Source organism: Podarcis muralis, chromosome 17 (assembly GCF_964188315.1).
Source record: "Podarcis muralis chromosome 17, rPodMur119.hap1.1, whole genome shotgun sequence".
Lineage (NCBI taxonomy): Eukaryota > Metazoa > Chordata > Lepidosauria > Squamata > Lacertidae > Podarcis > Podarcis muralis.
Genome location: NC_135671.1, coordinates 20,019,589 through 20,042,231, shown reverse-complemented (window position 1 = coordinate 20,042,231; position 22,643 = coordinate 20,019,589). Strand labels below are relative to the sequence as shown.

General features: G+C 40.7%; 1 protein-coding gene across 27 annotated transcripts in view; it reads right to left on the bottom strand.

The window, feature by feature from the left end:
- PTPRD (protein tyrosine phosphatase receptor type D) overlaps positions 1 to 22,643 on the bottom strand; it is a 1,167,048-nt gene that overhangs the window by 1,007,398 nt on the left and 137,007 nt on the right. For all 27 annotated transcript variants that reach the window (XM_077921375.1, XM_077921383.1, XM_077921379.1 and 24 more), the window contains one exon: positions 13,908 to 13,949. The gene's annotated coding sequence lies outside the window, so the exon portion shown is untranslated. Of the gene's footprint in view, positions 1 to 13,907; positions 13,950 to 22,643 lie in introns of those variants that run through there.

The following is a 22,643-nucleotide window of genomic DNA, read 5'->3' as shown; positions in this document are numbered from 1 at the left end:
AGCAGGGAGTGGGGGGGGGGAGAGAAAGAACAAGGAAAAGTTGTGAATGTCTCTGCTGCCCTTTGTGTTGAGCACCAAGTCAGCTCTCATGGGATCATAGCTCAATTCTTAAAAACAAAACATTTTTACAACTGCAATTTCACATCTTTATATATGTCAACAGATGTGACAAGCACCAAAGCAACGTGTCTTTTTTGCATTATGTTTTTTGTCTAGCGTAAGTCAGGCTATCTAAATATATTTCAGGGCTTCTGGAAGACGATGTTTTGTGTATGATACACACACACACAACACACACACACGAGGCCCTCTATCAGACAATTCAATGAGGGCAAACTTAAAGCTGGAGCTAGAAACAGCATGACATAAGCCATTTTAAACAATGGCAATAAATCTTTTTCTTACATATGATAACAAGATACACTAATTATTTCAGTTTGATAAAAGCTCCTGTTGAGAAGTAGGTCATTGTTCAACATTTTGGGGCCAAACTAAATGTTGCAGTAAATATATGGCTCTTGCTGAGAACAGCAGAACTGCATTTCACTTCCCCCTTCCTCTTTTAACACTAGGTAAGACTTTCCACATTCTATGACATTCTGTGATTCCTTACCACCTCCAACCAGTGGCAGTGAATGCAGACACAACATGAAATCTACTTGATAGTGGAAAAGTAAACTCGTACTTGACATTTTAGGCAGCAGTTGTGCACTTAATGTAATGTCTGGTTTTACCCTGCAAAATGGCATAAAAACATATCTTCACCAGCCCCTTCATCCCAAGCTTTGTTTTATTGAATTTCGTTTAAGCATGTTCTCCTTCATGGAGAGCATGTGTTGCGGTGGGGGCAAACAAGACATCCCTCTGTTGCTGGGAGGTTAGTTTGGATGGCCACGAATCTTGTTGGGTACCTCTTAGTCGTTGGGGAGAATTTGATGTTGCAATTTATGATTGACAGCCAAGGGGCTATTTATTCCCTGCACTCAGCGTTGAATTGCCTCTTTTCCTTGCACACATTGGTTTACCCGCCCACCCTCCCTATATTTAGGGCTGTTCGCGTTGACCTTGCTATGCCTGTCATGAGGTCGTCTGCTTTGGGGCAGAAGCCTGGTAGGATTTTTTCCATTTGGCTGATTGGCCGGTGCCATTTGGTTTTTTGCCTACTGCATAGCAAATCATCACAACTTGTAAGGTTGGAGTATTGGTTAAATTTGGTTGGTGGAGGGGGTATGGTTGGCTGTGCCTGCCTCTCCAATGCTGCTGCTGTAAGGGTATTCCGTTAAAAGAATCCAGGGGTTTGCCATGCTTTTGTCCGCACCTCTGTCAAGGGGCTAGGGCCATGCAAGAGCCCCTGGGAGCATTTGGGGAGAGGTGAGGGTCTGGTACCCAGCTCCATTTACTCCCCAAAAATGTTTTCCCTTATTGACTTTCGCAGGCTTGCGGATGTCAGTTCTGTTCCTACCTCTAGGTGGGAAGAGATAGTCGTGAAGCAATGCCTAAGCAACCATTCACATTCTGTAATCAATAAAGTTGTGGCCAAAAAATTATGCCAAAAACCTTAAACAAAAATTCTGTGTGAATTGTGTTTTATTTGAGGGTGGCTTGGGGACCTCGACACGCAACTATGTAGTAGGTACAAATTCAGTCCCTTCTTCTTCCAGCAGTATCAGAAGAGAATGCAAGTGCAACCTGGTCAAAGCGTCAAGGTCATCTAGGGAAACTTTCTGGTCCTTCAAGAAATTAGTGAACAACTACATGAGCACCAGGACTTGTGCATGCTTATTTGATGTATCTTGATTTGGTGTATATCTTTCTCCTTTGTTACTTCAAGCCACCTTTTCTTTGAATGTCTGTTTATTTAGATTGTGGGCAGCACCTTTTTGTCTCATTCTTTATATATATATATATAATAGTCTTGGCTTTTTCAGGTGCTTATGGAATTATTGATATAATTTATTTCTGTGAGTAAGCGTGAGTAGATAAAAGAAATAATAAAAACGGTCAGAATTATCATCATTATTTTTTACTCTGCCAGTCAACAATGAAGCTTAAAAGAGAAAAGCTGCCCACCCAGGGAGAAGAATGATAAGATAAATCAGGACTGCCAATTTCAGAGGTGGGAGGGAGACTCCTAGAAACTCTGTACTGTAATGTGAGCATCTGCCTTTCACCTTGAGGGTGTTAGAAATAGAGGAGAGCCGTTAAATTTATTTCCATACAGGTGTATCTTCATTGGAAATTGGGACCTCCTTACAAGCTAATCCTTCACAGTGAGCAACAAATACAGTGTGCTTTTGTGTATTTCTATTTTTGAGCCTGGCTTTGTAAAAGAGGCCCACCATGAACATATACCACAGAGGGGCAAAATATGAAGGTGCATTTTAGCAGAATGAATTCATAGTAAATGTGCTCTGCATCTAGTCTGACACCAGTCAAGATGCGACTTGACAAATGCTTGAATCTATATAAACTGTACAACTTTAAATGACTCTTCAGATATTAATTTCCTGCTAATGAATCATTCTCCTGACTACATAGTGGTTGGAAAGTAAACAAGACTTTTCTATTATTTAACTATGCGTGGAAATGTAGAATGTAGAATAATCTTTGGGCACTTCCAGACAGTAACTATTTTGGGGTGGCATTCCATCACATATGATCAAATTCAGATTGCACAAAACAATGAACTTTTTGCAAAAAGGAAAGTGATGAGGAACGGCATAGGAAAGTGTAGGATGACACTTGCTTTGACATAGCACCATCTAATCTTCCTAGAAGCAAATTTAATCTCTCTGCATACAAATAAGGATGAATGCTCAATATACAGGCCGTGTGGAAACAGCCTTTGGGCAGAGAATCGGCAAAGCTTTTCTTTGCACAAGCATCAATATTATTATTTGCATTTATTTTCCACCATTCATCGTAAGGGCCCAAGAAGGGTTACAATGGAAAAATACAATATTAAAAAACACTCTGTTGCCTCCCGAGACAGATGGATGCCAGCAACAACAGCATATCAGGATGAACAACTGCTTCTTTGTCATATGTCAAAAACTAGATAATGAAAAGCTCTGTGTTTTTGTAGATGTGGTGTGTGTGTGTGTATGTATGCCTAATGCTTGCATGTGGAGTGGTGGGATGGTCAAAAAAGTTGGGTGAGCCACTGGTTTCCATCTAGCTATGCAAAAAATATATTTTGTTTGCTTTCAGCCCCTAAGATTTTTATGGTAGCTGCAACTCTTTTTATAACAATGTAATTTTTAATTTTCATTTATTAAAACCTGACAGTTACAATTACATGGAAATTAACAGAGCAAAACATAAAATGATATTTTAAATTCATGCAAAATATGCGTCATTTTAATTATCTCAGCATCACCCCTGATGTGATAGCTATCTTTACTGAAGATTAAAACTGAGGATTAAGACAGAACTAACATTTTTAGAATCTACTCAGAGGTAACTTCTTAGCTTTTGTGTAAACTAGAAAAGATTCCATCTTCGAAGAAAATCAGAATAATATATTTAAAACAAGGAAACACATTTTTGGTACAATTCTCTTTCTTGAACTGTTGGCCCCAAACAATGATGTTTTGAAGAAAAGGAGAAGAAGGCATAATACCTCATTACGTGTGTCTGTTTCGTACAGATAAAATAATACCATTTAAAAAATGAAACTGCCATCTGCTTCACTGCTGAGATTCTATAGAGCGGATTTTACTGCTTAAAACATTATGAGTATTTTCCCACATAGTCAGTCCTACTGAATAACTTAATCAGCTTAGCAGTTCTCTTTGCTCCTCTAACTCTGGGATTTTATAATGTGGTATCTATGCAATTTAATGAATAACACTTTCATCATACCACATTCTCAGCACATCTTTTGTAACAAGATTAGATTACCTGACTTTTTACACATGTAAATTGCAATGGCTTAGGCTGCTGAAATTTCTTCACAGGTTTTTCCTTCCACTGCTCATGCTAACACGTACAGCTCAGGTTCTCTTGTCTCGAGAGTGTTACAGCACTCCGAAAGGAATCTCCCTTTAGATTCCATGATTTCCCTGTGAGGGGGGGAACTTGGATCTGTCTCAGAGAAGAAATGTGTAAAAAAACAACAACCCTCCAAAATAATCAACCAAGTCTTATAATTGTCAGAGGTAGTCAAACCAAGAAAACTTAAAGCTAGAATGCTAAGAACACAAAAAGAGCCCACTGGACCAAGCCAATGGCCCAACTAGTTCAGCATCTTCTTTACCCAGTAGCCAATCAGATGCCTGTGGGAAAACCACAAGGAGGATTTGAGCACAAGAGCATGCTCTTTCCTGTAGTTTCCAGCAACTGTGCAGGCAGAACATAGCCACCGTAAAAGGTAAAGGACCCCAGGAAAGCTGAGTCCAGTCAAAGGTGACTATGGGGTTGTGGTGCTCATCTTGCTTTCAGGCCGTGGGAGTAAGGTTATGACTGAACCACTTCTGGTGCACGGAGGACCGTGACAAGTGCCAGAGCACACGGAAATGCCGTTTACCTTCCTGCCACAATGGTACCTATTTATCTACTTGCACTGGCATGCTTTCAAACTGCTAGATTGGCAGGAGCTGGGACAGAGCAACAGGAGCTCACTCCGTCGCAGGGATTTGAACCGCCGACCAGCAAGCCCAAGAAGCTCAGCGGTTTAGACCATAGCGCCAGCCACATCCCTATAGCCACCATGACTAATAGCAATCCATTGCGGACCCAGTTGCTGTGCCACCCACTGCCAACTGTGCTGGAGCCAGACAACCCTGCTGGCTTTTATGCCTCGCTGGCTGTAAGAGCATGCATGCGGCTAATGCCCTTTCAAGCTGGCGAGGCACCCCCTGTCAGGAGTTCAGCCTATACTCAAGTAGGACCCTGGCAGAGACACATGCCCGACTGGCATGTTCCCTCCCTCATGGTCAATCGTTCGGGAGCTTCAAAAGCTTTCTTCAGCCCGAACATCACAGTGACTAATGCCAACCGACACCGGCACACTTAGGGATTTGCAGAGTTTGCACAGTTGTGTAACAGACCCCAGCAACTCATCATTTTGGCTAATCTACTTTATTTACATATAAACACACACGGAGCACTGCAACATGGCTCCCTCTCTCTCTAGCATCAGACAGCAAAGAGAAAGAGACAAAGGACAATAGTCCCACTTTATGGAACACGGTAACACAAACATCATGTCTTCGTCACTTCCCACTCTGTGGAGTCAAAACATACGCCGTCATGTGAAAGACAACAATCCCATGACTGCAATCATGGAGCAGGAATTCTAACACCCCCCACCCCAGGAGAGGGTGGCCTATTTGAGATGCAGCAGCCGGTGGGAACATGAGACAGATGCTCAGGAGGCCAGGGGGAATTCCCCAAATGACCATCCGGCCATTTGCGCTCTGTTCCCACTGTGCAGGGATGGCGGCCAAGCATGAGAGGCCGCAACAGGAACCTACCCAGGAAGGGGTAAGTGTCCATAGTTCTTTCCTCCAATAATTTGTTGAATCCTCTTTTAAAGCCATCTAGATTGGTGGCCATCACTACTGCCTGTGGGAGTGAGTTGCATAGCTGGGGAAAGTGGCCCCAGCTGCAATGAAACATGTCTCTTCCGTATTGGTCTCCACAGCCACAGCAGGCACTGTAACCTTCCAGCAGTTTCACTTCACTCCCAAAGGCACACTCCTCCACTGTCTCACAAGGCAGATGAATGCCAACTTAGTGAGCCCTTACCAGGCTTGGCTGGCTATTCAATAAATTGGATCCATGCTGGATCCAGGAATTAGAAGTGGGGGCTCAGGCATACAGCCTCCCCACAAACTAGTAACACTACGTATCTTAGATTTGGCTGAATCCAAAGAGTATCCCTTGGGTTAGGTTTGCCTTTACTATGAAGCTGAGTATAAAATCTCTAATCTGCAATTCTTCATTGTATCCATTAAAATTATGGAATTAAATAGATTAAAAGAAATGTCCAAATAATTATCAGTGAGGCTGTTTTGTAAAGGAAATACTGTATGTCGATGCTTCCATACACACAAAAGACGATGCCAAGGCTATAAAAATGCAATATATTCATAGATAACGATCCTTTGCCTTGTGGATTTCTCCAGAGTGCTGTATCTTTTCCTGTGTCAGAGAAAACCTGTATTGTTGGCTTGATGTAAAAAGTGCATAACAGCACATTAAGCACTTCACTGATGTAAGGTTTCAATGCAGAACATAAATGTGGACAAGGTACTCTATACAACCTTGAGTAAAATACTCTAGATAAGAAAACATTTCAACTTACATATGCTGACAGATTCAACAGAGCTAGAAGATATATTATATTTTAATGATTTGGTCCTAGAAACCAAAAAGGCTGTGCAAGAGAAGTGGAGTGGGGAAAAAGTCTGTTTTTGCTCAAAATCGTCCATTCCTTCATGTCCTTCTCCTTTCTGGGTTTTATAAAACGATTCTCTCTCAAAAGAGTGGGAATCATGGTGCTCTACACCATTTTGGGGGGAAATGGTATCATTTAAAGGGTATTAAACAAGGAGGTGAAAATATTCCAACACTGATAGGACTTATTAGGGCTCATCCACACATTAATTTCTGCTGTAGGTCTGTGATTTGTAGGCACGGGTCTGAGTGAACTTTTATTTTCTCCGGCCAATTCCCCTGGGAAACCCCTCTGTTTAATTGCAGAATCAGAACAAATGATAATCTGCAGGTTTCAGTGGTAGACAGTGAGTTTTCCTAGGTAAAGCAGAGGGACAAAAACAAAAACCCCTTGCAACCATGGCTACGAATCACAAATCTGTGCCTAGAAATCATGGTACAAATGGAAGGGTGGATGAGCCCTTGCAGGTAGTGTAATTATGAAAAATGTGTACATGTTGAAAATTCTAAAATCATCATCATCACAATCATCACTATCTTGGGGGGGGGGATGGGTTGTAATTTTCACATTTCCATTATATGAGGCCCTAATGATGCATTCAGACAATACTTTATTCAATTTTCCTGATTTTCATGTATCTGATAATATGTGCATTTTATGTGGTCTGTCATACAACCCAAAAGCTACTTCTGGAAATCTAGTGAAATCTAGCAAAAGTTCAGCACTCCTTTCTGTGTTAACTGCTTCCAGGAAGAAAAGGGAAAAAAAACATGTTTGCAACCCCATTAATCCTAAAAAATCAGAGGATAAAATTTGGATTGATGTCAAAGCAAATAGTTATTTCCCACTGTTTTCATGGATGAATTATGGGAGAAGAGAAGTGCCCATTTGCTTAAAAGTCCTTTGTTCAATCCAGGTTTACTCCAGTGGAAACCTTTTCTCATTCAAATAACTATTGACTCACCAGTGCTGCTGCTGCTGCTGTTGCTGCTGCTGCTACAAAATCTTGAAAATCTTGAAGTTTTTGAGCATAGGTTGCCATACGTACGGATTTTCCAGGACCTTAAAGCATTTTCTGCTGTTTCTGATGGCTGCCTATGTCTGGGAAATTCCCTATACAGTGTATTGCAAAAAATAAAATGCTATATTTTCCTGTTAAATGTAATATTTTCCTATTTTTTATTATTATTCCCAATGTATTCAGCATTAAAGGTTTTGACGTTTAGTTTTTTAAAAAAAAGAAAAACACCCCCATTTGGGGAGAAGGATTGAATTTGACAAGTTGACATAGCATTTTATTGCCTTAACATTTTTCACAAAACTTAAGATTTGGCATCGTGCCATAAAAGAGATAGGAGAATCAATGCAATACTTACACCAAATCACATGAGATTTTCAAAGTTTATGAATTAATTTAGAATTCAATGAACTACTTTTATCATACCAATGACTTTAACAGGAGCAGGATTTTAAAAATAAATAAATAAACATAAACCATTGAACAGCAAACTGTTCATGTCTTATACGCCAAGGCCCTACTATTAGCACATTCAAGTTAGCAATGGTCCCCTCCATGGAAATGCTGACTTTTTGCAGTTAGGAACTATTCAATGAAAACACGGAAGAGGAAAGGAAGATTTGATTACTGACCTTACACAGTCAAATTCCGTATCTACAATAGAACCCTCTGAGCTTTCGCCTTTCTTAAAATAATTATTCATACCCTAATGTTATTCCATAAAGCATGACATGAAATACAATAAACACAATAAGGAATAGTGAATGCTATTGAAAACATTATCATAAACAGCAGGCATGAATCTTTATAATACTGTATATGCAAAAGCCTAGCAAAACAAACACAGAAATCAGTACCAGAATATCACACTGAGAGACAATAGTTATACCGCAAAGGTGAATCACTGAGAAATAATTTATTAACCTGCATTCCTTTGTTGCAAATAAAATTACTTTCAAAAAAGAAAACACCATCTCGGATTCATTGCCTGTAGTTTGTGAGTGAATGCATATATCACCCAAGTGATACACTATATACTCTGCACACAAAAAGGAGTTAGACGTCTATCAATCACTCAAACATTTCCAGAGTTTAAATACAGAGGCCAAACTTATAACTCCCTGGAAGGTTGTTTCAGAACCACTATCCTGGGATACCTACAAAATGCAAGGCTTGTGGAAGTGTGTCTCATGCAATTTTGAAAAGTACAATCCTATTTGCAGAGCTGCCCTATGAATAATAAAATCACCTCAAAGCAAAAGCTGACTTTCACAATGGGGCCACTTAAGCAGCAGGAAATTCTCCAGTAGTTGCACGTTTGCATGCAGAACAGAGACTAATTTCAGCGCCACCACAGTAAAATATATGTTGCACCTGGTGGTATCAAGAGGTGACGTTCCAAGTCCTATTTTCCAGGTTCATAAATGTGTATATTGTAAATAAATATGCATTATGGTAGGGGAAATTAGCTCACCACCAACAGGCCCACCCACTCTCCCTGCAAGATTAACACCGTTGTAATGGCATAATCTTTTGTTGTCTAGAATCCACTTAATCAGAGGCATAATGTATTATCATAACGTTACATATCTCAAATCTGCGAAAGCCACACAGAGGAGCCTTAAAAGGACAGCAATAGTGGAACTCATTTTCTAAGCAGAATTCCTCTTTTTCTACAATGACACACCACGCCATATACACTACCTTACAAGGCTTAACTGAGATACAAAATGTGCATTGCGCAATGAGCTTGCCCTCTGCGGCAGAAATTTCACCTTTTAAGGCTTAATTGTTTAAAAACAAAAACTAAAAAAAGGACAGTAAGAACCAAGGGTCCAATTAACCATTCATTCATATAAAATAGATACTCAAATATTTGCCCAGTTGTTTTGCTTATGTTGAAGAAAATGTATGACCTAATTATGAGTGCTTTAATTATTGTTATTGTGCAGTGCTATTCCCCCTAAACACTATTTATAGAGTACCATGGATAAGGAAAGGGAAAATAGCTGGATTTGCTTCTAACTATAGCACTATTCTATCTGACAATAAGAAGTGGGGGGATATTTTTGAAAAGAACATGGGATGCTGAACACCAATTCCTACTTCACATAACTCATTTCAAAAGGTAAAATAGTGATAGGTTTTAACAACAACAGAAGCAAAAGAGGCAAATACAATTGGCCCTCAAACCAAAGGGATGACAGGTGTAATATTGGCTGCTGAAAGCTTTATAAAAAATATGTCACTGGAGACTAAAGGGTGCACCACTAAAACTTTAGCTAATATTATGCAACACTTAGTATAAAAAACACAGAAAACCTTAATAAAAACTGTTTTTTTAAAAAATCATCTCAAAATGGCTGCTTGCGCGTCGAGGTCCCCAAGACACCCCCCAAAGAAAAACACAATTGACACTTAGTTTTTGTTTAAGGTTTTTGGCATAATTTTGGCCACAACTTTATTCAAATTACAGCAATGCGAGTGGTTGCTTAGGCATTGGTAGCACTAACTGACCCCGCATGGGGACAGCTCTGACATTCGCACCCCCTCTGAAGTCAGCAAGGGTAAGTCACCTGGGGAGAGAGACAGGACTGGGAACCATGCCTCACCTCTCCCCAAATGCTCCCAGGGGCTTGCGTGGCCCTAGCCCCTTGCCAGGGGGTTTCAGACAAAAGCATGGGGAGCCCCTGGGTTCCTTTAATGGAAAACCTTGCAGCAGCAGCAACATTTTGGAGGGACAGGCACAGCCAAATCCATACCCCTCCACCAACCAATTCCCAGACCAATGCCTAACCGCAACCTTACAAGTTGTGACAATTTGCTACGCAGTAGGCAAAAACCAAGTGGCACACACTAATCAGGCAAATGGACAAAATTCCTACCGGGCCTCTGCCCCAAAGCAGACGACCCCATGACAGGCATAGCAAGGTCAAGCAAACAGCCTAAAATTAGGAAAGGGAGGGCAGGTGATCCGAAGCACGCAGCTAAAAGAGGAAGTTCGTTGCTGCATGCATTGTATTTAACAAATAGGGCTGTCAATCAATAAATGGCAACATATAAATCTCCCCAGTAACAGCCTGCCCCTGCTTAAAGGATGGCCAAACTCTTTTGTCCAGCAACAGTGAGGTGTCTTGTCATCCCCAACCTCAACCCGTGCTCTCCATGAGGGAGAACACGCTTTCCCAAAGTATTCCCCAAACATAACTTCCTACACGCATTGAGTGCCTGCTCTCTTTCTCTCTCCCTTTCTATCCCCCCCCCCCCTTCTCTCATAGAAGGTACTATGATTTGCAGCTCATGCTTTATTCACTCTGCCTCTTAATGTAGTTACAAGCATCTACTTGCACAAAATCTTCTCTGAAGCTACGCTGGCACTTCATTGCTGCAAGTGTCATTTATCGTATCTTGAAGCAAGCCCTTTTCAGACATTAACACTACGTTAAACGAGGGTGGAAGGAGCAGTATGACTCCGGCAGGTTTCCCCACTGACCTCAACACGTTCAGAATGTAGGAAGAGTCTTGCGAGATCAGACCAAAGGCCTATCTTGTCTAAGGATAGGGAAGTTTTTCTCAACTGGCAGTGGCTAGATTTTTATCTGCTACATCCCTCGCAAGTCAGGTTTGACAGGTGGGTGTAATTACCCATCTGCCAGTCATCTGAGCTACCAATGATCACAATGGGGATAGTTTTTACAGCATTTGAAATGAATGACTGTTGCAGTTTGCTATACAGAGTACAAACAGTTCATACTGCCCCCTAGCCTAGACAATCTGTTTAATTACTGTTGCAAGGAAAGGAAAGCTGGAGGTGGATGATCCCCTGGACCTAGGTGTATTGCATAACAAAATGTGCAGGCAGTAAGCTTGTTGCGTTAGCCTGAGTCATACCAACTAAGTGTCATGCCAGAGGGCATAAGGAAAAGTTGCAAAGATGTATCCACCCACAAATCTTATTTCAGCAAAGTGCTCTCTCCCCACTGAATAGGTATTTCTTGGGAAATGCAGAAAGGGCACTTTGTTTAATTAAGGCAGGATATGTTTGCCTTCCAACTCCCATACATTCACAAGGGATGATTAATGGCTGAATTATAGGGATTGCTTGCATTAGATACAAAGCTGTGTTCAATGGGATCAATTTCAACCTTGTGGTTCATACTTGCTTGGATCAGCGCTGGCCTGAACCATAGGGGCTTTCCCCAGATTTATGACAACGGCACTCTCGTTGCTCAGAGCAAAGCCAAATTATTCACATGGTCCTGTGGCATACACAGGGATTCACCCGAACCAAGCTTAGCAGTAATTTCACCTCTCCTGTGCCTTTAAGGAATTTATTTTCTGCTAAACAGCTTTCTGTCTCCAATGGGAGGAAGAAACAAAACACATAATCCAATATGTGTCCTAAAGGCAGGACACATGAAGCAAATTCTCTCATCTTTCTGTCCATTTGATTGGATGCTGACACCCTTGACCATCCACACCCAGCCAAAAAGGAGAAAGTTCTGGTATCTGGCTTTGTGTTCCTTTGTCTGACGATTACTGAACCCCAATGCTAATTAAACCTGTGTGTGCACGGCAATTGGAGTTTGTTTCCTTCCACTTTAAAATACCCAGGGCACGATTCACCTAACGAGTACCGTCAGTGCAACACTTGAGCAACACTTGTCCCCTCTTTTCTCCCAGTGCCCCACAAAATTGGCTTGGGAGTGTCAGAATAACCCCCAAAGCTGCACATGGGTGGGTGGGTGGGGACAGTGAGATCATTCTATCAGGCACGCTGCAATTCTTATGACGATGGGACATCCCCCAGAGTGTCACGTTGAATTCCACCTCATAAATTTGAATTCCCAGGTGTTCGAACTATGGCAATGGTGGTTTACTAGGTAAATTGCACAAAAGCACCTTGGCAGCCCTACCTCACAAGGGAGGCAGAAGCTAAATAGTCTATTCATCACAAAAGGACACAGTTTCTTCCCGGAAAATAGAAATCTGGCAAATGGGTGCAGGAAAACAGTCATTTGTCATCCTGCTAACTCAGGGAAACGTGACGCTGAGTGGACATGGATTGTCAATTACCTTCTATGACATGTACACTGGTCAAGGAAGCCAGCTTCAACCTTAACTGCAATGCTGTCTAAAGAATATGTAAAACAAATACCTTCCATTTGAAAATTTAATAAAGATATATTATCATTACTTATTTTTCAATTATGTGCTGTTTGCAACACACATTAGCTTCAAAATCCACACTCTAAGTAATAATGCATTAGAATGGATTCCAAATACAAATCCAGCTATTTCCTAATAAAACACTTAACAGAATTAAACTGTCCCTTGACAATGTGTTTTCCAATAAAGCACAACTAAAAAGAGAGATAAAAGCAGAAATCTATTATATCGGTGTTACATCCTGAAATCATTTTTTTAAGCCTTATTTATTTTTTAAGGAAAAGTACCAATGTTTAAATAACAGGAAACACAGTAAAATCACCAAATAGAAAAAGTGTGTGTGTGTGATATTTTGCTGACACACACAGTATTGCCAAACTGTTTCCAACTAAATTTAAAAGAAGACAATTCAAATCTAAGCAACAGGGCAGTAACATAACAAAGAGAGTGTCAAATATACTCCTTTCCTTGACTTAAATATGACTGTTTGCAGTAGAAGAAAAACACTCAGCTGGCGAAAACTCCAAATATGCATGACAGGTTTAATTGTGTATGATTAATATAGCAATCTCAATGCCACCAGTTTCTCCTTCTCACTTCCAGTCCACATCTCACATCATAGAATATGTCAGCAGAACTGAAAGCCAGCAGAACAGAGTGACACATTTGGGCATTCAAACATGCTGGCTGCATTTTACATGGTAACACTTTGCGCCGAGAGATTACTTGTTGATTTTTTTGTTCATACAGCAACTGAAAGAAAGCTGAACTTCCAACAAAAGTTAAAAGTTTTATCTATTATTTTAGACAATGGTAGATAGATCTTGCAGGCATTAGAGTTCCATTTATAAATGGAACTCTTGCACAGAAGAGCTTCTGGGACTCAGCTACACAGCTGCAAATAGAACATTTTAAATATGTTGTAAAGAGCAATATGCATATGTGATGCTAGATGGCGAGAGTGAGCTATGCAAAATTCAATGCCTTTTTCAAAACGTTTTAAGAAAGAGCATTTTCACAGTGTTCTTTATATGTGTGTAAATTCCACCTCAGATCAAGCTATTTGATGGGGAGAGAGGAAAAGTTTTGACTGACCATTCTGTGCTCATATCATGAAAATATGAGAAGTACTCTAGTGGTCTGTACCATGCAGAATTGAGTTCTATATAATTTCTTATACAGTAATGCAAGCAACATGTCTGAAAGGCTTTAAGCAATGTTTCCTGACAGAACATAGACAACAAACGAAACACAGCCATTCAACAAAACAGTTCACTTTCAATATAGTTATAACTTAAAAGCTTGTTAAAAACTTACCAAAATTAAAGCAGTAAAAGCACGATCCAGTTTCTTGAAAACCTGAAAGAGTAAATAATAGATATATTTTAAAAAATACTTTTAAAGTATGTGTAGCTACAGTATATCTAAGAAATAGATACAGATATATAAATAACTGATAAACAACCTCAGAATACTCTTTACCTTAAATAATGCAATAAGAGATTCCCTGGTACCAGGAAACATGGCAAACCTAAAGCCACCAGCCCCCAGCAACGCGATCCCAGTGGGGTGCCATCACGGCTGCCCCCCAGCCCCCGCAGGTGGCACACCATGCCCTCAGGATGTGCGCCATCCCCCTGTGGGCGGCACCCCTGCCCCGGGACCTGTGCCAGCCCCGCCCCTGCCTGCTCTCCATTCCCCGGTGCTGGAGCATGAAGCTCCGCCACTGCAGAAAAGGCTTGTTCCACATGTTTCTACCCCTATACCTAAGTAAGTGCATTGGAAGAGGAGGTGGTGACAAAGCAGGGAGAGAGTGGCTGGCCGGCTAGCCGTTGTGGTAGAGATGGATCCCAATTTAAGAGTTCGTGTTTAGAGAGAAAATGCATGTTTTACAATACATATCTCAACTTCACCTATCTATCATGTGCATTTAAATGTGATATTCCTGTTTTGTTTTTATAAATTGCAGATCAGTTTTGGAAATTGGACTCATTGATCCCCAATCTCTCCTCTTTTATTTATTGTACTACCACTAGTAGTAGTAGTAGTTGTTGTTGTTGTTGTTTAACTTGCCTTTCTTTCAAGAAGCCCAAGCTGGGTAGATTTCAGACTTGTTGGTTCTACTTTTATCTATTTACCAGAACCCCAAAATTTACCACCAGATTCATTCTCTCTCTCTCTCTCTCTCTCTCTCTCTCTCTCTCTCTCTCTCTCTCACACACACACACACACACACAATCACACACACATACATAAAGTTAGATGTAAAGAAGGGTGTCTTTGAGCACATTGTGAGCCTAGGGATTAGTTTTTGATACCAGAAATGAATGGAGTTCTTTCAGTGTGGGGAAGGTTAAGCTGAGAATTAGTGGTCAGCCCAAGGCCATCCAGTAAACTTGGTATGGATTTAATCCAGATCTTTCTGGTCTATACCCCTGAGCTCCTTTTGAAGAAATGGTGGGATATACAAGTAAGAAATAAATATTCTAGCCCCTACCTCACACTGCCTTAAACCTTGACATTTAAGTATATTTCAGTTTTTGCATAATGTATATATCACAAACATTTAAAAAATGATATAAAATATGGAATTTTTTCAAAAAGCAAAGTTGAGAGCAATGAAACTGCATGATCTCATAGAGCTTGTTAAAATGGTCAATAAACCTGTATCTATGTTCCAAAAATATGGGAGCCAAGGCTTTCATTACAAGTATTTTTCTATTATACTACCAAGGTAATCATGCTTAATATCCTAGACAAACTACTACCTACCTATGCTGCTATTTGATTCAGGCACCATAAAATCAAATAGTTTCTCTTTCCAGTATATTATCGCTTAAAAGCGTTTACTTCAACAGAGAGATATGATTAAACCAGTGGCATTTCAGACTACTAAAGGGGGATTGTGTGTGAAAGATCTATTACTCAGCAAAGAAAACTATTTGCCATTTTCACAATTTAGTTCCATTGGGACGAATGGCAACACAGACACCAGTCTGTGGTGAAAATAAAGTTTTCAGTTGTCGGTAAGGAAGAAGAAACATATTAAGACACTAGATAATATATTTTGTGAATATTGAGCCCTTCCAGCCTGGGATAAACACATGCCTCATTTTCTGCCTCCACGTCAATACCAAGATCTAACTCATTGATGCATGGGAAGAGTGGTGAACGTAAGTTAGAAATGCAAAATTAGTGGAAGTGGATTAAACAAAAGCTGTGGCGAGCCTTTTATTTCCTGCATAGCAATGTTGCTGTAGGTGCAGGATTCTGACATTCTCAGTGTTCACTGAACAATGTGACCCCTTGTTCTGCAAGAGCTCTGCATACAAACCAGAGCACAATTGCATTTTTGAAAACTGGAGCCATTATTGCAGCAATTTGAACTGGGATGGAGAGGATAGCTTTCGAACCCATTCAGTTCTGAACTTCAATGGCATTGCTGGGGAAGTATTGGGATTCCCAGCATTTCCCCAATTGCACAAAACATTATGAAATGAGGGACGCTTATACTCCAATTATGCCACAGCCCTCAAACTTTTAAATATCAATGTAAGGCTTTCGTTTTCATGGAAGTAGTTATCTGGCAGGACATGGAAAGAGGATGTCGTGCACTATATTTCATAGGTCTGCTCCCTTCCGATTAATTTAGAATGCAACACAGAATAGTCAAGATGTTCTGACCCCAAATAAATCATTTTTAAAACCTCCACAATTCTGTTCCCTTTACCTTACTTGAATGATGAGGTAGAGATGCATATCCGTACCTAAGACCAGAGGTTTAACCATAGTGCTTCTTCCCATGTTTGGATCATTCAAGGTACGTAAGGGAAGGGAAACAAGTGCCAAAGATTTTTGTGCGGTGCACAATTGATGTTGAGCTGAATTTTGGGCCTGGATTGTGTTGCTCAATGTCTGGGGGCATTGCAATCTGATCCCTCCTATCATTCCCAATATGAACTAGAGTGTGTGGTGGAGGCTGTGCAAATCACTACAGGAAGGACCAGGGCAGGGCTTTTTTCACCCAGAACTGAGTTTCGGCATCTCTTTGGTATGTCCTGGCACCTCTGTAGCATAGTGGCACATTGGCATGGCGTTTGAGGCTGCACACCGGAGGCTGTTGGCACGGCGATTGGAGCAGCACAGCGGTTTTGGGTCGAGTGGGCGGGGAAGACTTGCAGCACCTCTTTTTCTAGAAAAAAGCCCTGGACTAGGGATTATTTTTGTCTTCCAACTCTTCACTCTAGGTTTACCATTTAACTTACATATTGTATGTGATACTCACTATTAATAGAGTTAGACTTAGCAATCTGTTTGGTATAGGTTAGAATTTGCTTAGAATATTTCTAAGGTAGGGATGAACAAATCTACTGATTTCAGTTTCCTTCAGTTTCTCACCCGTCCAATCTTAAATTTAGTTCCCCACATTTTTACACTGGTTTGTGATTTTTTTAAAAAGTGCTCATGAAAACTTGCCAGCATTTTACCCAATATTTGCATTTTTGCATTTAACTTTTCCTAACTTAATGCATATGTTATTCTAAATGACATGCACATTTTTAATGCACACTTTCCCCTAATGTGCACATTTTTCTTTACTTTACTTGGGTATAGATCTGCATCACAAAATCTGAAGAAGTGTGAATTTCAGAAAATAGATTAGAAGTGTTGGAAAGTTTTAAAATGTGTGAATTGAGTAGTTTCACACTTCAATCTGAACCAATTCAAACTTATCCCCCTGTTCCATTTTAAGGTAATTAGAACAATCATAGGATAAAATAATCAATGTGATCTGCCCGACTACTGAGGAAAGAAATTGCCTAATGTTTCACTCTTTTTGGAAATTTAAAATTGTACTAAAGTAATCCCTTCATTTTGAAATTAAAGGAAGCATGGGCATTGAATGCCTCTTACTTGCAAAGTCATTGCAACAGTGCAGCGAACAACAGATTCTGATTTGAATCAGTGCAGATAAATGCCATTGTTTTCCATTTTCCATCTTCAAAATTGCTACAGAGGCGGAATCCTGGATGTAGTTATAAATGTTATATATGTGGGCAGAACTGGGCAGAACTGCGGCAAAAATGTTTCTCTAAGCTCAATTGAAGGAACAAAATCTCATCAAAGTGGCTAAAATATACACTCACTCTTTCCATTTGAATTGCCTTTCGTAATACAGGGAGCACAAAATGCAATGCCAAATGCATTAGGTTTATTTTCTTTATGAGACTATAAAACAGCACCACATCTTCAGTCATAAGAAAAAAAGGTGGGCAATAAAATGCATCCTTAGGTGTAATTTATTTTTTTCTAAAATCAAGGAAGCCGCATACAGCCAAGGCTATTAGCTATAATTCCATTTAAAAAGTGAATTTAAACGACAACACAATTAATAGCGTTATTTACAAACTTTAAGAAAAATCCTGAGCAGTGGCATAGCATGGGTTGCCAGTGCCCAGCGCTGCACAGAGGGTGGGTGGGAGGGACGTGTAGTATGCATGCACATTCAACTGCCGAATGGTTTCAGCGTCACCCAGGAGATGGCAGCCACAGAGCTAAGGGTGGGGCTAAGCTAAAGTTGTTCAGTTGTCTAGAGAAGTCACTCCCTGGTTTGTAGGGAGAAGCTGTTTTCAATGGAGCCCACCAATGGAAGTGTGCAGCTGTATTGAGGCAGCAACTGGTGTTGAAATTTTATGCCTCTAACAATTTTTTGCCCAGAGCAACAGCCCCTGTGTCTGCCCCATGCTACGCCACTGATCTGAGCAACTCTGCTCAGAAATGCCCTTCTAGATATGAATGTACAAAGATTCACAAAATTGTGTTTTTTTAAAGCTGCAGATTGTGTGTATGTGTTGCGCAGAAGACAGCTAACTTGAGATATAAATATGCCTCAAAAATAGGGAACTTATTTCAGGCTGAATACAAACTAAAAGGATGTGATATTACATCTAGGAGGGTATTTGCCATGTTTTCAATTTATTTTTAACCTTCACTCTCCATATCTCTCCTTTTTTTTTTTGCTTTCTCTCTTTGCATCAACACTGTCATCTGGTTCAATTTACTGAGCCATTTCTCCAGGTTTCACTGATGCAATTTGATACCAACTTAGTTGCCACCTTTTGTCTGCCAGTGCTTTTCTGTGGGCATAATTTCGAGAGCTGAAGCTTTCCATTACTGTTTCACCCTACCTGGAAGCACTTCTGCCGTTCAATTATTGTCAAGCGCCTGTTAAAGGCAAATCTTTCTACCTCAACAAGATGATCCAGAAGGCATCTCATAACTGTCCTCCATTAAAAACAAAGAAGGACTTGCATTTTTAGCAACACCGCTAAAAAAGAAAATGCCCCAGCAAACATAATCCTAAAAATTAGAAATTTAATTAAAGATGCAATTGTACTTAATTGAAATCACTGCAAACATTTGAGTAGACTGATTAAAAAATTGAGAAATGCAGCATTAATTTCAAATGTAGACATGTTTGTTCCTGTTGGGATAGTATGAGACAATTGTTTACCACTAAGAATTGTAGTCTGGTCTTAAGGCACACCCAATGCATGAATTTCCCAGGAAGATTTCAAGCAGAGTTTGGACCCACAGGGGTCCACGTGTTGGGATGCCAACCAAGCTCCACCCCCCCACCCCCTGGGTCTGGTAAATTCTGTGTTGCACTTGTGTGAAGGGCGAAGGTGGCGTAAGCATGTTTTCTGCTTTAGCTGCACAGATCAGGCAGCAGGCAAGGGCTGAAATCTGGTGCTGCGTACAGAATCCATTAGTCCTGGGTTAGCTCAGTCAGTAGAGCAGGAGACTCTTGATCTCAGGGTTGGGGGGGTTCCATCCCCATGTTGTGGGAAAAATAACACCATATAACACCGGTCTTGAAAGACCTACTTCCCAGTATGTTTCCAAGCACAATTCAAAGTGTTGCTGCTGACCTTTAAAGCCCTAAATGGCTTCAGCCTGGACACTGAGGTCCAGCTCTGAGGGCCTTCTGGCGGTTTCCTCACTGAGAGAAGCCAAGTTACAGGGAACCAGGCAGAGGGCCTTCTCGGTAGTGGCACCCGCCCTGTGGAATGCCCTCCCACCAGATGTCCAAGAGAACAACTACCAGCAGACTTTTTGAAGACATCTGAAGGCAGCCCTGTTTAGGGAAGCTTTTAATGTTTGATGGATTACTGTATTTTAATATTTTGTTGGAAGCTGCCCAGAGTGGCTGGGGAAGCCCAGCCAGATGGGTGGGGTATTATTATTATTATTATTATTATTATTATTATTATTATTATTATTATTATTGCATTGCAGGAGATTGGGGTAGACGACACCTTGAGGTTCCTTCCAACTGTGCAGTTCTATGATTCTATGAATGCAGTTAGCATGTACTTTTTGTTGTTGTTGCGTAAATAGCAAACAGAAGGAAGGCTGGTCAGTTTTGTGACTGTGGAGATGGGAAGAGAAGACTTAGAAAGAAGCATGCTTTGTGGGTGTTTTACCCTTATGGAACTCCAGTTATCTCGAGCAGCGGTTGCCAAACTTATTCAGGCCTCCACTCCCTTAGTTCAATAAACACCCCCCCCCCCAGTGTACCCTACCCTTCAATATATATTTATAAAAAAACATTATTCAGAATAGCTGGTTGCACAACTTATTAAGGAAGATAATAACACAATAAAATCCAAAACTGCAACAATTAATCACATTTTTTTTAAAAAAAATCCAGTTAAAAGTATTTAGTTTAATTAATTCAGGAAAATGGATGAACTTGATCCAGTAATGCCAGCTTCTCAAAGTCTAGTTGTTATTTATACCTCCAGCAGCCACTGCTGTTCCCTTGCCTCTTAGCACCCACTCCCGTCACCTCCTTCTGTCTTAGTGCCCCACTAGGCAATTCCACCCCCAGAGGGCAGTGCCACCCATTTTGGGAACCACTGATCTAGAAGTTTGACTAAATCTTGTCTATTGCTAAAGCGCTCTCTCTCTCTCTGTGTCTAGCTTTATGTTTATTGACGAGGGTTTAAAAGGTACAAAGTTAATAATTGAGAGCCAGTGTGGTGTAGTGGTTAAGAGCGGTATACTCATAATCTGGAGAACCGGGTTCGCGTCTCCGCTCCTCCACATGCAGCTGCTGGGTGACCTTTGGCTAGTCATACTTCTTTGAAGTCTCTCAGCCCCACTCACCTCACAGAGTGTTTGTTGTGGGGGAGGAAGGGAAAGGAGAATGTTAGCCTCTTTGAGACTCCTTAGGGTAGTGATAAAGGGGGATATCAAATCCAAACTCCTCCTCCTCCTCCTCTTCTTCTTCTTCTTCTTCTTCTTCTTCTTCTTCTTCTTCTTAGTATCTTAATTTGTGTTTGGATGTTAAGTTAAACCCTTTGACGACAAATGGGATGATCGAGGAAGGTAAAGTAATTTTAAAATCAGTAAGTATATATCTGATAAAAATATCAGCACTTGACGCCTTCTAATATGCAGTCCCAACAGCATAAACAAAAACTTCAATTTTGCAGACTTCTTCAGGCAGCAAGAAGTCTCTTAAGACCAGTTCTATCAGAAATAAAAACAGGTCTAGCTTTTGTGTCATATTACTATGGAATAGCTGGTAAATAATCTTCCTGGTACAGGTAGACAGTAAGTCACACTCTCAGTTGCTTCAGTCAGCAATACATATGACTTTGTTGGAAAAAGCTGACTCTTGTGAACCTCAAAACACCTAAGTACTGTAAACATACTTCTCTTTGCTAATATATGGATCAAGTTATCACACATTTGACAAAAGGCCTGTCCTCAAGAAAATAGGAAACATTTATCTGTAAGCACAGCTCAACAGCTGCTTTTCCAAGGCAAAAGCAATGTGGGATTTGCAATAGATAAAGTGGAGTTGGTGAGATTTTCTAACTTTTTCTCTGCTGCTAGGAATAAAGACGGAATCTAAAGTCAGATTGCAAAGCATACTCAATTTGATCTGGTCTGCTCATGAGCCAGATTGGATTATGAGTCCTCTTCAGAATCCATAGTCCTGAGGATGCCTTTGCAAGGCAGTCTGAGGCCAGCAATGCTTCATGGTTCATCCTTTAAATCCTACTGCCTGGAGTAGCCAGTCCATGGGGATTATTGCCCCCCCCTCCCATTTTGTTTTTATGACCCCTTTGGAAAATTCAAGTTTCTCTAGGTAAGGGAAGATAAACTAAGTTACAGGTTGTACAGCACATTTATGGGAGATGCTGTTAACAATGGCTCTCCTCCTCAAAAGCTGATATTTGGCCTAAACATTATATTCAGAAAGGTAACATTTTGAAGGGGACGCGGGTGGTGCTGGGGTAAAACCTCAGTGCCTAGGGCTTGCCGATCGCATGGTCGGCGGTTCGAATCCCCACGGCGGGGTGAGCTCCCGTCTTTCGGTCCCAGCTCCTGCCCACCTAGCAGTTCGAAAGCACTCCCGGGTGCAAGTAGATAAATAGGTACCACTTTATAGCGGGAAGGTAAACGGCATTTCCGTGTGCTGCGCTGGTGCAGGCTCGCCAGAGCAGCTTCATCATGCTGTCCATGTGACCCAGAAGTGTCTCCAGACAGCGCTGGCCCCCGGCCTCTTAAGTGAGATGGGCGCGCAACCCCAGAGTCGGACACGACTGGCCCATACGGGCAGGGGTACCTTTACCTTTACCTAACATTTTGAAATCTAATGGCGTGAGCCAATATAGAATGATGTACAGAGATCAGCAAACTTATCAGGATTTGGAGATTCCAACTGGAAAAAGCACATGTTTAGAGGAATTCTATGTTGTGGAGAATTCCACTGTAATTGTTTAAGTAAAAAACTGTAAAGTGGTTAACAAGTTTTCTGATTTTGCTATTTTGCTCCCACCTTCTATGAAAGATGCTAAAGTGAAATATGCAAAATATTAACACTATCCCAAAATGATAGGAGCTGCCAGAGTCAGATATTTTTATCTTCCCAAATTCTCTTTATAATAATTTAAAATTCAGTTTCTTCTGAATTGCAAGGGGAAAGAATGCATGGTTTTTCAGAGGCACTGCAAAGTGAAACAAATAGTTGCTAAA